General features: G+C 48.5%; 1 protein-coding gene and 1 long non-coding RNA gene across 3 annotated transcripts in view; both read right to left on the bottom strand.

Moving 5' to 3' along the window:
* The window catches only part of AHCYL2 (adenosylhomocysteinase like 2), a 48,406-nt gene that overhangs the window by 26,503 nt on the left and 5,195 nt on the right, over positions 1 to 16,708 (bottom strand). The window lies entirely within an intron of this gene.
* LOC125690376 (uncharacterized) lies at positions 3,844 to 13,894 on the bottom strand. The gene is made up of 3 exons (XR_007375650.1): positions 10,419 to 13,894; positions 10,010 to 10,103; positions 3,844 to 9,799 (listed from the first exon to the last, which is right to left on the bottom strand). It is a non-coding gene; the product is annotated as an uncharacterized LOC125690376 (long non-coding RNA).

The following is a 16,708-nucleotide window of genomic DNA, read 5'->3' as shown; positions in this document are numbered from 1 at the left end:
TGCTTCTGACAGCAGCTTTAGGACAAAAAAGAAAAGAGATTCCAATTCTGAGCCACAGCATTGCATTGCTTGGGCACAAGAATAAGGGATGACAACTTGGGAGAGAGATGGAAAATTGCTTCAAGCTTCATGGAGTGGTGGAGAAAGGAAGGGTAGGAACATAAAATAATAACAAAAAGGATTGAAGAAACATGTAGATGTGGCACCTGGGGACGTGGGTAGTGGGCACCATGGTGATGGGTCAACAGATGGACTTGATGATCTTACAGGTCTTCTTCAACCTTAATGATTTTATGATTCCAGGGCCCTCGAGCCAAATCTGTGCCCCAGCACCCAATAAAAAAAAAATCCAACCCAGTAATAAAACAAGAGCGGAGAACCTAAAACATATTTGGATATTTGAGATTGGAAAGCTTCCCTGCTCAGCATCTCAGAACATCCCAAGCTGGAAGGGGTCCACGAGGATCAACGAGTCCGACTTGCCTGCATGCTGCAAGCTCCCAGGTTGACTGCAAACGCCCCAAATTGGTGCTGGAAACGACACTGGCTGCGTCACGAGCTGCTCGGCTGTCAGCGAAGCGGGGAAAATTAAGTTAACGAGCAAAGCTTTAATCAGCAGACCTTGGCGTAATCAGAGGCTGAGCTGCTTCAATAGGCAGCGACGGCCACCTCCCCCTTCTGTTCCATTTTCCCATGGGAATTGAGGGACAGGTCCTCTGAGGGACACGGAGAAGTGTTCCCAGGAGAGATTACTGCCGCCCCGCGCTGCGTCCTGCAGCTCTTCACCCCAATCAAGAACCATGGAGATGTGGCACTGAGGGACACTCAGTGGGCACGGGTTGGAGTGATGATCTTGGAGGTCTCTTCCAACCTCAATGATCCTGTGATCCTGCGATCCACGCGGTCACCAGCAGATGCAGATGCCAGGCGTTCACTTTCCGTGCTCTGAGCGCACGCACTGGGACTGAAGGATCTCAGGATGGAGCAGCTCAGCTGGGAAGGGCCCCTCTGAGCCTGGCTGCCAAGCACAAGGCATCACCCGCCTTGCCAGCAGCCTGTTCCAGCACTCAACTGCCTCGTAACGGAGAGATTTTTCCTTATTTCCCATCTGAACCTCCCCTAGCAGGAGGACCACAAACAGATTCACCAATGGAGGTGACAGCTGCCAGCAGCTGCTACCACACCCTGTCCTCATGTCCCATCTACAGCACATCCACAGGGCTGCGTGTTGCAAAAAGGCACCCCGTTCCAAGGTTGCCTTACATCCCCCTGGTTGTGGTATCACAGCTCTGGATGGCCAACCCCTGGTTGTTGCCATCAGAGTGAGGAAATCCTTGTCATTTGTCCCCTTGTTTCTAACAAGTCCTCTTAATGATCTCATCCAAAGCAGGCTCTTGGCATTTGGGAACCCCTGGAACCCCCGAATACCCCATAACTCTCCCTGTGTGTCCTATTGAGTGCTGCTAGCAGAAAAGAAAACGTGCAGTTCCCATCCCTCCCCACATCACACCCTCTGCTTGAGAATGACGTGAGCTTCCCAGCTCTGCGCTCATCCCTCCATCTCACCAGGACTACGGTGTATAACCTCATGTGTTATTAATGCAGATTTGAAAAAATAAATTACAAAAAAAAAAAGCAACCAACAACAAACCTCTCAGCACAGAACAAATGTGCCCAGAGAGGAAAAGACGCAGTCGCTGTCAATGAGACGGCAGCATCTCCAGGTTCATCAGGCCTCAGTGAAATCAAGCTTAACGAGCACCATTACCATCTGCTAATTGATGTGTTTTAATCACTTAGCAGCCAGCCAGCAGTGATGCAGGCTCTGTGGGTCCCAGAGGAGCCATTTGTCAGAAGTGCTCGGCGCCTTGGTGCATGGAAAAGCCCAGCTCACGAGGTCAGAAATGCTGTTCTCCATCTCCACTCTTTGTCTGACCTGTGCTTAAGGATGACATGCCAGCACTGAAAGCAGAACCTGCCCAAAACACAGCCTGGGTGATGAGAGCAGGACTGAGAGCCTGAGAACATCTTAACAATCAGATTTACACTTCTGTTTCTGGAAAACAAACACAGCAGCATGTTTCTGTGTCACTTAATTCCCTATTTCAGTGCACCTAAAACGTTTGGAGCCATTCTATAATTCACAGAACCACTGAGGTTGGAAAAGACCTCAAAGGTCACCATGTCCATCCCAACCCACCCCACCATGCCCACTAAACCACGTCCCTAAAGAGAATCACACAATCAGTGAGGTTGGAAAAGACCTTTAGGGTCACCATCTCCATCCCAACCCAACCCCACCATGCCCACCAAACCACGTCCCTAAGGAGAATCACACAGTCAGTGAGGTTGGAAAAGACCTCTAAGGTCACCATGCCCATCCCCAACCCATCATGCCCAATAAACCACGTCCCCAAAGAGAATCAAAAAGGTTGGAAAAGACCTCTAAGCTCACCATGTCATAGAACTGTAGAACCACAGACTCACCAAGGTTGGAAAAGACCCACAGGATCACCCAGTCCGACCATCCACCCATCACCAATAGTTCTCATTAAACCACTTCCCTCTACACAGTGTCCAAAATGTCCATCCCCAAACCGACCCCACGATGCCCATCAAACCACGTCCCTAAGGAGAATCACACAGTCACTGAGGTTGGAAAAGACCTTTAGGGTCACCATCTCCATCCCCAACCCAACCCACCATGCTCACCAAACCACGTCCCTAAGGAGAATCACACGATCACTGAGGTTGCAAAAGACCTTTAGGGTCACCATCTCCATCCCCAACCCACCCCCACCATGCTCACCAAACCACATCCCTAAAGAGAATCTCACAGTCACTGAGGTTGGAAAAGACCTCTAAGGTCACCATGCCCATCCCCAACCCATCATGCCCTATAAACCACGTTCCCAAAGAGAATCAGAAAGGTTGGAAAAGACCTCTAAGCTCACCATGTCATAGAACTGTAGAACCATAGACTCACCAAGGTTGGAAAAGACCCACAGGATCACCCAGTCCGACCATCTACCCATCACCAATAGTTTCACCAATAGTTCTCATTAAACCACGTCCCTCTACACAATGTCCAAAATGTCCATCCCCAACCCGACCCCACCATGCCCACCAAACCACGTCCCTAAGGAGAATCACACGATCACTGAGGTTGGAAAAGACCTCTAAGGTCACCATCTCCATCCCCAACCCAACCCACCATGCCCACCAAACCAAGTCCCTGAAGAGAATCACACAATCACTGAGGTTGGAAAAGACCTCTAAGGTCACCATGCCCATCCACAACCCAACCCCAACATGCCCACTAAACCACGTCCCTGAAGAGAATCACACAGTCATTGAGGTTGGAAAAGACCTCTAAGGTCACCATGTCATAGAACTGTAGAACCATAGACTCACCAAGGTTGGAAAAGACCCACAGGATCACCCAGTCCGACCATCCATCCATCACCAATACTTCTCATTAAACCACGTCCCTCAACACAATGTCCAAAATGTCCATCCCCAAACCAACCCCACGATGCCCACTAAACCACGTCCCTGAAGAGAATCACACAATCACTGAGGTTGGAAAAGACCTTTAGGGTCACCATCTCCATCCCCAACCCAACCCCACCATGCTCACCAAACCACGTCCCTAAGGAGAATCACACAATCACTGAGGTTGGAAAAGACCTCTAAGGTCACCATCTCCATCCCCAACCCACTCCCATCATGCCCAATAAACCACGTCCCTAAAGGGAATCAAAAAGGTTGCAAAAGATCACTCAGATCACTACTTCCAACCCGGCCCACCCCCACCATGCCCACCCAACCACGTCCCCCAGCACCACATCTCCACAATTATTAATTTCAAACTCTTCAAACTCGAGACCAGATTTTATAAAAGGATGTTGATGCTTTGTCTTATGAGCAATACAAGCACCGGCACTGGATCGCCCACAGTCTGTGCTGTTTGGGTCTGAACCATGGGGATGCCCAAACTCCACATTCCTGAGGCTTCCAAAACACACTGAGCTCTGCTTCTGTTCCAATCTCTGAGTTATAACAGCGCTGAGCAGCCAAGAACAAGAGCTGAAGTGGTATTTATTTGCTCGAAATCCTGAATCCTTTACAGGAAATGGATCCAGAGTGCCAAATAACTGTGAGATATGAGTGGGATTTTTGTGTTTTGAATAAATGCACCCGTGTGTGATGTGTGCAAGGTACAGTGAGACGTGGCTGGATGGGACTCTGGGCAGCCTGAGCTGGTGGGGAGCAGCCAGCCCACAGCAGGGGGGGGCTGGAAGCTTTGGGGTCAAACACAACCATTTGGTAGCAATATGATCTTGAAGAACTCTTCCAATCCATTCTATAGTTCTGTTATCTTTAAGGTCCTTTCCAACTCGACCAGTCTGTGGCTAAACGATCTTTAAGGACCTTCCAACCCAATCATTCTGTGATCTTTAAGGACTCTTCCAACCCAACCATCCCACCATTCTATGATCGTTAAGGACCTTCCAACCCAACCATCCCACCATTCTATGATCGTTAAGGACCTTCCAACCCAACCATCCCACCATTCTATGATCTTTAAGGACCTTCCAACGCAATCATTCTGTGATCTTTTAGGACCCTTCCAAACCAACAATTTCATGATTCTGTGATCATTAAGGACCTTCCAACCCAACCATCCCACCATTCTATGATCTTTAAAGACCCTTCCAACCCAATCATTCTGTGATCGTTAAGGACCCTTCCAACCCAATCATTCTGTGATCTTTAAAGACCTTCCAACCCAACCATCCCACCATTCTATGATCTTTAAGGACCCTTCCAACCCAATCATTCTGTGATCTTTAAGGACCTTTCCAACCCAATCATTCTGTGATCTTTAAGGACCTTCCAACCCAACCATCCCACAGTTCTGTGATCTTTAGGGACCTTCCAACCCAACCATCCCATGACTCTATGATCTTTAAGGACCCTTCCAACCCAATCATTCTGTGATCTTTAAGGACGTTCCAACCCAACCATCCCATGATTCTATGATCTTTAAGGACCCTTCCAACCCAATCATTCTGTGATCTTTAAGGACCCTTCCAACCCAATCATTCTGTGATCTTTAAGGACGTTCCAACCCAACCATCCCACCATTCTATGATCTTTAAGGACCCTTCCAACCCAAAGCATTCTGTAGTTCTTTGATTCTATAACACCACTGAACGCAGTTAGAAATAATCCATCCACAACATGCAGACAGAACGAACCACGCAGCTGCATTCAGGGAACTTCACAGGGACAATTTTCCACCACAGATCATCCGTCTTTGGTGGAAATAAATGCCCCAATTCACTTCCCTGATCAACAAAATCAGACTGATCTTGGAAGTCCTGAATGATTCTGTGATCCTACGATCCACGCAGTCACCAGCAGATGACAAAAAATGTCACAAGAACTGCAGGTATTGCTTCTGTCCAAGTTCAATGAGAGAAAATGGTCAGAAAAATAAGCATGGCATAAGTAGATGGACTCCCACTAGAGGAGCTCAAGGTTGAAGCTCTCAGTCCCCACGGGCAGCGGCTGCTTTGAGGGTGAGCTGTCCCAGAGCCCTCCCAAAATCAGAGACTGCTTCATGCTGTTTTTTGAAATGAATCCTGAGTCCAGAGCTCATCACGATGTGAGCAAGAAATAATAGCCAAAGCTCTGTTGTTTGTGCTTTGCAGAGCGCTCCGTGTCCTTCTGCAAAGCTCTCCCTCATCTGTGTTCCCCTCAAATCCTCTTTCCTTCTGTCTATGCAGACAGAGTCATCCCCTTATGTGCTAATGCCTTATGGAAACAAATAATCATGAAAAGAATCACTCTGGGAATCAAGCAGATGCTCCACATATCACTTCTTAAAAAGATACTGATAGGAGCCCAACACACGAGCTGCTCCCCTCCTTCCAGGAGGGACACACACCAGGCAGTACGTCCTCCCCCAAATCTGGCATCAAGATGTAACAGAACAACATCTCTAAGTTTAGAAGCTCATGTTAACAAATAGCATTTCTCACCTTTCTTCCCTTTATTTTTGGGGGGACTTTTATTGAAACAGTAGAATGAAAACACTGATTGTTCCATAACCATGATTTCCATCAGTTGGGGTTCCGGCTCATTGCAAGCTCCTTGTTGTTTATCCATAGAGCTCAGAATGGCAAAAGCAACAGGAGCCATTTGAAAGAGCAAAGCTTCTAACTAACATTGCTTTGAACAAAGAATGTCCACGCATTTCAATGTAACCTACTGAGATAATGGGGAGAAGTGGGAAGAAGCAAACACAGGGCGGGTTTCTCTGCAAAAAGAAAGCAAGCTGAGTGAAAAGTCCAAGCTAATGGGAAATGTGGGAAGGAAGTGACCAAGGCTGCCACACTGGCTGACAGCAGAACCACTCTGAGCCTCAGCCAGCTTCTCGCTGCGATTTTCGTGGTCCCAGTAAATGGGAATGAGCTGTGATTCTCTCCAGGCCTGAAGGGACAGTGCCTCAGGTTTAATTAAATCAGATTTTGCACTGCTCTGATGCAGAAAGAAGAATAGGAAGCACAAATGCAGCTCCAACCCCACACGTGGGACACCAGCAGACCCTCAGCAGCAGGGATGGGGCCCTATTTCAAAGCACAAACTGCCAGGATTTCTGAACTCTTGCTTGGCTGAAATTCTTTTCCAAAGAATGTAGATGTCAAAGAGCTCCAGCGAAGCAAACAGAACAAGAAGGATCCAGCCAATTTTGCCTGTTTTCCATGCAGCGAATGGCACAAACCAAATGCCAGCACGCAGCTGTGAGCCAGCAGCTCTGCAGCGTTTTGTGTAGAGGTGAGATTAGGATCTGTCCCAGAACGCTGATCTGAACTGCTTCTAAAGGTCAGGACTGCATTCACACTCCTTCTCTTAACAATTATATACGTTAGGAACAATGTTGTACTGTGTACACAAACAATGCAGCTGGTAACAACAACACCAAGGCCACCAACAAATGTGATAAACCAGGTCTTTAGGTTAGAGATGTCCTTCAAGCCACAACTTCTTGCCTACACCCAGGTCACAATGTTCACATATCAGTTTTAAGTCTTCCAGACCTGTCACAACGCACAAACTTTGATTCTAGGTGGAGAAGTGCATACACAAAAGGAGCTATAAACTTGCATTTGTATTTTAAATTGCCCTTGGCACTCAGATCTCATGAGCTGGCTATACCCCAGACGTATCCCATTTTAGGAAAAAAAGTCTTCTAAAAGGTGGTGATGCACTGAACTGGCTGCCCAGGGAGGAGGGGCAGCCACCTTCCTTGGAGGTGCTCCAGAAACATGGAGACGTGGCACGTGGGGACGTGGATGAATGGCTGTGGTAGAGGTGGGTTTGTGGCTGGACTCGATGATCTCAAGGCCTCTTCCAACCTTATTTACAACTCTATGTGAACTCCATCAAAAGCTGGCTGTGACAATTCTTCTTACCTGAATTGTTGCTTATTAACCCAGGAGATCATAGAACCATCAAACGGTTGGGTTGGAAAGGTCCTTCAAGATCACAGAACCACAGAACAGTTGAGTTGAAAGGGACCCCAAAGCCCCCCAGCCCAACCCCTGCTATGGGCTGGGTGCCCCCCAGCTCAGGCTGCCCAGGCTCCCATCCATAGCCTTGGGCACCTTCAAGATGGGACACCCACAGTTCTGGGCACCGCTTCAGGGGAAAGAATATCCCCTACATCAGACCTCAACCTCCCCTTCTTTAAGCTTAAAGCCATTCCCCCGTGCCCCATCGCACTGTGCCCACATACAAAGTCGCTCTCCTCCTGTTTGCAATCTCCCTTCCTTGCAATCTCCCTTCCTCCCAGCCTTGGAAGGTTGCAACAAGGGCTCCCTGCAGCTGGCTCGCATCAAGCTCTTCCTCCACCAAAGGGTTAAGCGTGTTTAATTGCACACACAAGAGTATTGCAATTAAACCCGTGGCGTGGCAAATCAAGTCGAAATCGCTGCAGGCTCCCTGCGCCCGTCACTGCATCCAAGTGCCCCACGGGGTCAGGAACGGCCTCGGCGTCACGTTGAGGAACACGGCACTGAGCAAGAAAAGCTCGGTCAGATATCCATCTGTTCAGACCTGTTGTTCGAGGCAGACCTTGCTCTGAAGCACAATCCAAAGGCAGCCAGACAGCAGCGCTTGTTGCAACACGAATGGAGGCCAATGTCATTTTTGGTGCAGGGTTCAGACGTGCGTCATTCCGCTCCGAGAAATAAAGCGGCTCTGTTCTAAACTGCTCCAAAAAAATTACTCCTCGACCCAAATGTTCTTTCCCCAACCTCTCAAGTTCTATTTAAGAGCATCATCGTCTCTTTTTAAGACAAAAATATGAAAATTAAAGGGAATACCAACAGACGACTCTTCTCCAGTCTTCAAACTGGGAGATGAAAATCTATCACAGGGATGAAGAGATCACCCCCACCATATTTCAGTCCATCAAGCACACAATTAAAAGCTGTTTTCTGCTAATCAGCACTTTCTCAAGCGTTCAGCAGAGAATGAGGCTGTTATCCAAGATCACAACTGCAGCAGCCGGGCCATAAAAACAGCAAAAGACACAATGCAAAGTCTGGGAGTGCTGCCTTTGAGACAAGAGTTACTGAAGCCAATGGGCGTAGCATTACCCGTAATGACTCTTTTTTTTTTGCAACAGAGCATTAAACACTGAAATGGATTTCAGAAATATACACTGTCGCTTTCAATTCAGACCAAGCATCAAATCCAGACTGTGCTTGGAACAGGCTAATGATAACGAGCACGTTTCACTCACTCCATGAACCGAAAATGTCTTTTTTCTTTCCAAGCATCAGAAATCCCAAACCAACTGATTTTGGTGGCAGAGAGCAGTGCTGACATCTGCAGCATGCAATGGGGCTTCCCCACACAGAACTGAACAAGAGTGAGAAAAAAATCTTATGCTTGAGCCTCCTGGAAGAACTGAATATAGGCCACATGGAGAAGTACACCATTTACCTACAGCTGCCTCATGACAGCCTACAGTTCCCTCATTGTGACCTACAGCCACCTCACGGTGGTCTACAACGTATTCATAACAGCCTACAATCACCTTGTGGTGACCTACAACCATCTCTCAGTGACCTACAGTCTCTTCATAGAAGCCTGCAACCTTCTCGTGGTGGCCTACAGTCCCTTCACAGCAGCCTACAACAATCCCACGGCGCCCTACAGCCACCTCCCTGTGACCCACCTCTTCAAAGCAGCCTACAACCACCTCACGGTGACCTACTGCACCAAGAGCTTTCCATCCCAAAGTATCTGTTTCTGTCCAACACCACCAGGAGAACTGAGAGGTCTCATGAGCAGATTTCAAAGTTAATGAATAAGCACATGCTTCCTAAAGCCATTCAGCCATGCTTGCCGATAACGATCTCACTGCGCCGTGCTTTCAGCTCAGTTATCCTTTTGAACATTCTCTTTGTTGTCACATTAGAAAGGAAAAAAAAAGTTGTTAAAAATATTAAACTGCTTGACAGCAAAGGGTAAGCTTCATGGCTAAGGCATAGGAACACACAAAGCAGTGACTGCAGCTTTCTGGTCTGCACGCAGAGTGAGCGCGTCCCATTTATTGCAGACACAACGTGTTCCTTGACTTTGAAAGACCTTTCCAACCCAACCATTCCATGGCCTCGAAGGACCCTTTCAACTCAACCATTTCATGACCTTGAAGGACCCTTCCAGCCCAACCACTCAGTGACCCTGAAGGACTCTTCCAACCCAACCATTCCATGGCCTTGAAGGACCCTTCCAACCCAACCTTTCTATGATCCTGAAGGGCCTTTCCAACCCAACCATTATGTAACCTTGAAGGACCCTTCCAACCCAACCATTCCATGACCTTGAAGGACTCTTCCAATCCAACCATTATGTGACCTCGAAGGGCCCTTCCAACCCAACCATTCCATGGCCTCGAAGGACCCTTTCAACTCAACCATTTCATGACCTTGAAGGACCCTTCCAGCCCAACCACTCAGTGACCCTGAAGGACTCTTCCAACCCAACCATTCCATGGCCTTGAAGGACCCTTCCAACCCAACCTTTCTATGATCCTGAAGGGCCCTTCCAACCCAACCATTATGTAACCTTGAAGGACCCTTCCAACCCAACCATTCCATTACCTTGAAGGACTCTTCCAATCCAACCATTATGTGACCTCGAAGGACCCTTCCAACCCAACCATTCCATGACCTTGAAGGACTCTTCCAACCCAAGCACTCAGTGACCCTGAAGGGCCCTTCCAACCCAACCATTCCATGACCTTGAAGGACTCTTCCAATCCAACCATTATGTGACCTCGAAGGGCCCTTCCAACCCAACCATTCCATGACCTTGAAGGACCCTTCCAACCCAACCTTTCTATGACCTTGAAGGACTCTTCCAACCCAACCATTCCATGACCCTGAAGGACCCTTCCAACCCAACCTTTCTATGACCTTGAAGGACTCTTCCAACCCAACCATTATGTGACCTTGAAGGGCCCTTCCAACCCAACCATTCCATGACCTTGAAGGACTCTTCCAACCCAAGCACTCAGTGACCCTGAAGGGCCCTTCCAACCCAACCATCCTATGGCTCTGTGATCTTTAAGGACCCTTCCAATCCAACCATTCTGTGGTTCTGTGACCTTGAAGGACCCTTCCAACCCAATCATTCCATGATTCTCTCCTTCATGGACAAAACCAATGGATGGCTGAAGTGAAAGTACAGCACAGCAGCATGGGAAGGCCCTATGGATCTATGAGCTCGGACAAGCTCCCTTACACAACCCAAACACTGCAGGAAGAAGCATCCATAGCCCCACAAACTTCCAACTCCATCCATGCAGCTCAGCAGAGCTTAAGATCTGAGCTCCATCACTCCCAGCATTACTGTCTCAGTCAGAGGAGAGCCCCAAGGGATGGCTCTTGTGATACACCACGGCGAGCGCACACCTCACACCTCCAGAAACCTGGAAATCCCACAAAGCACAGACTGTGAGCAGCAACACATCAAGTGTAAGTGAGTCATTCACACCCTGGGCACAAATCTCACAGCATTTATCACAGTGGCAGCGTGCCTGCCAATAACGGGGGCTGGATTTCTCTAAACGTCTGTCAGGTTTGTTTGCAGCTCCTTCCCAAGGAAACACATCCTGCCTTTTGCACCACGGGGTTGCACAGAGTGGGGTTCTGTGTACAGAGCCACAGAACAGTTGGGTTGGAAGCGATTTTAAAGATGGCAGAACCACAGAATATCTTGGGTTTGGGTTTCAGCAGTTCTTTGACACTGATGAGAAAAATCCAACACTTGAAGCCTTCCAGCACCACCCCTTTGAGGCTCATGAACCATCCCCTGAATTACACAGCTGCAGCTTCCCAAAACAGTTCACGTGAAGAATAACTCTTCAGTTAAGTAACTGAAATAGCTAAAACCCAACACTATCCATTTCTGCATTATCACAGCACACAGCCCTTACGTGGAAGCAAAAGACTTCCAGGAAGGAGAGAAAAAAGAAATGGACGTTTGTTCTTCTCAGTTGTGTGCCTCCCCGATCCGATCTGCAGGTGGAGGTGGGTGACGACCTGAATGCATTTTACATGGGGATAAAAAACAAAAGGAGTGGATGGGTGAGATGGATGAGGAAGCAAAATCCTTGCAGTGGTAATTGAGGCTCTGCCCCGATGCGTTGTGATGTGCTAGGAGGTGCCTGATAGACAGCTTGGCTCTCAGCACGTGTCCCCTCCTTCTGCTTGTCTCTGAAGCACGTTCTGTGCTTTCCCTCTGTCCAGGGCTTCTCAAAAGCTGAATAAAGAGAAGGAAATGTGAGGGCTCAGGGGCTGCATGTGCATTAAAGCGCTCAAAGATCAGCCAAGGATGGCTGTGCCTATGGGAAAGGAGAGCAGCAAAAGCCACGTGAAAAGGAGCAGCACTTAAAGGTGATTTTCACCCAGAACTCTTTCCTGATTCTGACAACTCCGGAATGGATTTGCCCAAGAGGCAGTGCTATCCTCACAGAAGGGAAAGGGCTTTAATTTGTTTTCCATGACAACACACAGGGAAGTGCCAAGGATCTGCATCAGGAATGGCCCTAAATCAACTCCAAGGAAGAAGCGAGGATGTGGCAGCATCCATCTCTACCCAAAACGAAGGCCAACACGCCACTCTCCCCCTACTCCTGTAAGGAGAAAAAAAAGTGATTTCTACTCCCAAACTGCCATACCAAAAAAAAATAAATAAATAAAAATCCACAAAAAACAGAGAAATCACCAAAAGAGCAGGTTGTTTGATCCTAGTGATGGTGCTGTGACATTTGTCACGTCCTGGAGGAAGACAGAGGACAAATTACTCAAAGATGCTTTGAAGGGCACTTGAACTTGTTTGGGGGATCCTAAATTCTGCTTGGCACAGCTCTGTGGTTATGCAAGTATGTCTGTCTGGGGGAAAGCTATCTCCCTGCTGTACAATACTTCAGTTACAGGACTGAACAGGAATCCCTTCAGAAGCATAGAATGGTTGGGTTGGATGGGTCCTTCAAGTCCATAGAATCCCAGTATGGTCGGATTGGAAGGGTCCTTCAAGATCACAGAATCCCAGCACAGTTGGGTGGAAAGGGACCCCAAAGCCCCCTGGCCCCACTCCTTTCATGGGCTGGGTCCCCCCCCCACCAGCTCATGCCACCCAGATCCCATCCATGGCCACGGGCAGCTCCAGGATGGAGCACCCACACTGCTCTGGGAACTTCTCTTTTACCAGCACCACAATTAGTGACTTGCTGTTCCTTCAAACTAATGACAAAAGACAGGAAGCACAGAACAAACAAATCCTGAGGAGAAAAAGCAGTTCAGAATCCCCACGGGATGAGAAGCTCAGTGTTCTGCCTCAGTTCAGCCCAGGCTTGGCAGCTGTCTGCACCCACTCAGCATTGCCACCGGGTGATTTGAGGTAGAAAAACCCCAAATCTCCCCCCCAAACAATGTGATGAATCAGCCTGAGTGCTGCTGCCACAGCTCCAGTCCTTCCCCATGCAAGGTCTTAGCAGGCAAGGTGGGGATGGGTTGGCAGTCGGACTTGACAACCAACCAACCTTTGTGATTCTATGAAGGTAAGGTCCCAAATACAGCTTGTCACCTCCCATGGGAGCAGCTGCTCCTGGCACTTTGCGATCCCCATGCCAGCAGCTAACATTTCCCCACAGAAATGTGAGGCAACAAGAATGCGATGGGGAAGCCGCATCATGAGGAACATCAGCTCAAAATGCTTTGCATGTTCAGACAACCCAGTGACTCATCTGTGGTCATTTTGTGCTGCATCTGCTGCGGAGAAACCAGAAAACGTTTCAGTTGATTTATATTGAGAATAAGAAGTCAAGGAAAAACGAGATGCCAAGCATCGAAAGAGCTTGCTGTTGATCAGATCCCCTCTCTCAGCCTTCTCTACTCCATGTTCACAGCCCCAGAGCTCTCAGCCTGTCCCCACCAGGAGGTGCTCCAGGCCCTCACCACCTCCCAGCTGTTCCCAGTCTGCCTGGAAATGGGGAGCCCAGCACTGGGCCCTGCTGGCCATGCTCTGTGCAGTGCATCCCGGGGTCCCATTGGCCTTCCTGGCCACCAGGGCACACTGCTAGCTCACGGTCAGCCTTAGATCAGCCTATTGGCTACCAGGACCCTCATGAGCTGGGTTGAAATAAAGCCCTGGGAGGATTATCCAGTGGATTACTGGTCCATCCACCAGCCTCAGATCTGCAGAGAAGAGAGAAGTGATATCGCCTCACTGGATAAGAGGAAGGCACCGACAGCCAAAGCCATTTGCCCAAGGTCATCTCCGTATCACAGGACAGCCAAGCAAAGCCTCTTCCTTCTCCCTACTTCTCTGTTTCTCAAAGTCTCCTCCTATGTGGAGGTCGGGGGAGGGGGGGGGGGGGGGGGTACCATCACACTACATCCCTTCTTAATTTTATTTCTTTCCCCTCCTCCTCAGCCACAGGGTCAGGGCTCAAGGACAAGCCGTGGAACACACCAAGAGAAATTCCTGACCAGGTCTCCCTTCCATTGGGACATTCCACGGTTCTAAGATTCCACAGAGAATGAAACAAGAAAATGAGCCACGTTCACCACCTCCAACCCTCTGCCTCCACACTCCAGACTGGAATATTCTGGGAAGAACCCTTGTGCTGCCTCAGCACACGAGGGCTGCAAGGAATGCAACAAGAGGAACCTGATTTTAATGACAATGGTTGCCACGGTTACCTTAATTCCATCGCAGCTCCAATAGTCTCCCAACTCGAACTCCACACCACTAATCAGGAGCCTTGCATAACATTAGTGTTGAATAACCCAATTTAAACTGAGTGAAAGGCCTGGATTGTTGCAGGGGTTGTTGACGCAAAAAGAAAGGGAAGGAAAAAAAAAAAGCAAAACACAAACCTGTTTTGTTCTGGGAAGCGCTTCTCCTGTGTCTGTCACCCTCATCCTTCCTGAAGCTTTGGGTGAGCCAAAGCCAGAGCAGAGCCGAAATGAAATGCATTGCTTTGTTAGGACAAATACGGTTCCCTGTATTTCCTTCTGAAGGAAAACAAAGCACAGCCACACGCCTTCAGCTCTCTGCATTGGGCTCTTCAGCACAAAACCCCATTTTCTACAACACCTTCTGATCAGCAAAGCTGCGCAGTGAGAGCTGCAGTCCATCACCTGCAAATCACCTCCAGTGAGCATCAGGTAGGAGAAGTGAAGGAGCATTTCCACGCCGATAGCCCACACTTGGCTGGGGTGAGGCAGGACACCGCTCTGGCAAGGAGACATAGAGTTCCCCTCCCACCACTCTTGCATTGAAGTCGAATTTGTTCTGCTTGTATTGTGCTCATCTGTGCATTACTGGAATGCATTACGAAGCCAGACAGCAAAATCAGGGAGCACGGTGTTCTTCCCACTGTTCTGTTGCTTGGTTATTCTCCAGAGTTTTTCCCACCAGCTACAACCCTCTCTCATTGCAGGAGGGCTGAGGGGGTAACAAATGAGAAATAATGAGAAATAGATCGTGGCAGTACTGATAAGAAAAAGAAGAAACAGCTGATGTGACCACAGAGCTTCTGTATGCTGTTAGAGCTTTGTTAATTGATTGCTAGGAATCCTTAATTTCTGACCAACTACAAAAAAAATCACTTAGCTTGGATAGGTAAAGGCATGATGACTTGTTATGTTTGATCCCAATGTAGGAAAAGGGATCTGTGTGGCAGGATGGAAGATGTGGGCTACTGAAATCACAGAATGGCTGGGTTGGAAGGGTCCTTAAAGATCATGCAGCCATAGGATGGTTGGGTTGGAAGGGTCCTTAAAGACAGCAGAGCCATGGGATGGTTGGGTTGGAAGGGTCCTTAAAGATCATACAGCCATAGGATGGTTGGGTCGGAAGGGTCCTTAAAGATCATACAGCCATAGGATGGTTGGGTCAGAAGGGTCCTTAAAGATCATACAGCCAAAGGATGGTTGGGTTGGAAGGGTCCTTAAAGATCATACAGCCATAGGATGGTTGGGTTGGAAGGGTCCTTAAAGACAGCAGAGCCATGGGATGGTTGGGTTGGAAGGGTCCTCAAAGATCATACAGCCATAGGATGGTTGGGTCAGAAGGGTCCTTAAAGATCATACAGCCAAAGGATGGTTGGGTTGGAAGGGTCCTTAAAGATCATACAGCCATGGGATGGTTGGGTCAGAAGGGTCCTTAAAGATCATACAGCCAAAGGATGGTTGGGTTGGAAGGGTCCTTAAAGATCATACAGCCATGGGATGGTTGGGTCAGAAGGGTCCTTAAAGATCATACAGCCATAGGATGGTTGGGTTGGAAGGGTCCTTAAAGATCATACAGCCATAGGATGGTTGGGTCGGAAGGGTCCTTAAAGATCATACAGCCATAGGATGGTTGGGTTGGAAGGGTCCTTAAAGATCATACAGCCATAGGATGGTTGGGTTGGAAGGGTCCTTAAAGATCACAGAGCCATGGAAGGTTGGGTTGGAAGGGTCCTTAAAGATCATACAGCCATAGGATGGTTGGGTCGGAAGGGTCCTTAAAGATCATACAGCCAAAGGATGGTTGGGTTGGAAGGGTCCTCAAAGATCATACAGCCATAGGATGGTTGGGTTGGAATGGTCCTTAAAGATCATAGTCATAGGATGGTTGGGCTGGAAGGGTCCTCAAAGATCACTGAATTATGGAATGGCAACTGCTCCTCTCTGCCCTGTCACAGTTTGGGAATACCAATCAAAAAAAGATCATAAAGCCATGACATACCCTCACCCCAGCACCTCTACAACACACAGCTGCCTAAGAAGCAAAGGGTGCACACAACCGTTCCTATTTATATCACATTTTTCATTGCTGGAATCCAAAACACACTCCTCAGCATGCTGAAAGCACACAGCACCAATACCTCATGCATCGGAATGAAACACTCAGGAGCTTTACTTTAAACAGGAGTTCCTGGAAAACAAGAGGGGTTTTCTTGTTGACTCTGGAACCTCAGCTGTCAGCAGCAGAAGCACTGGTACTGGGTCCCTCTCGCTGGGAGGGCACAAAGTGCACGGAGAAAGGCTTAACCAGGGACTGCTCTCCTCTCCTTTCACAGGATCCAGCAGGAATCCTGCTGAACCCTGAGGTATCCCAGGAAAAAGGT

This window comes from Lagopus muta, chromosome 1 (assembly GCF_023343835.1).
Source record: "Lagopus muta isolate bLagMut1 chromosome 1, bLagMut1 primary, whole genome shotgun sequence".
In the NCBI taxonomy this organism is placed as follows: Eukaryota; Metazoa; Chordata; class Aves; order Galliformes; family Phasianidae; genus Lagopus; species Lagopus muta.
Note: the sequence above shows the minus strand (reverse complement) of the source record. Positions and strands in the feature narration are given on the sequence as shown.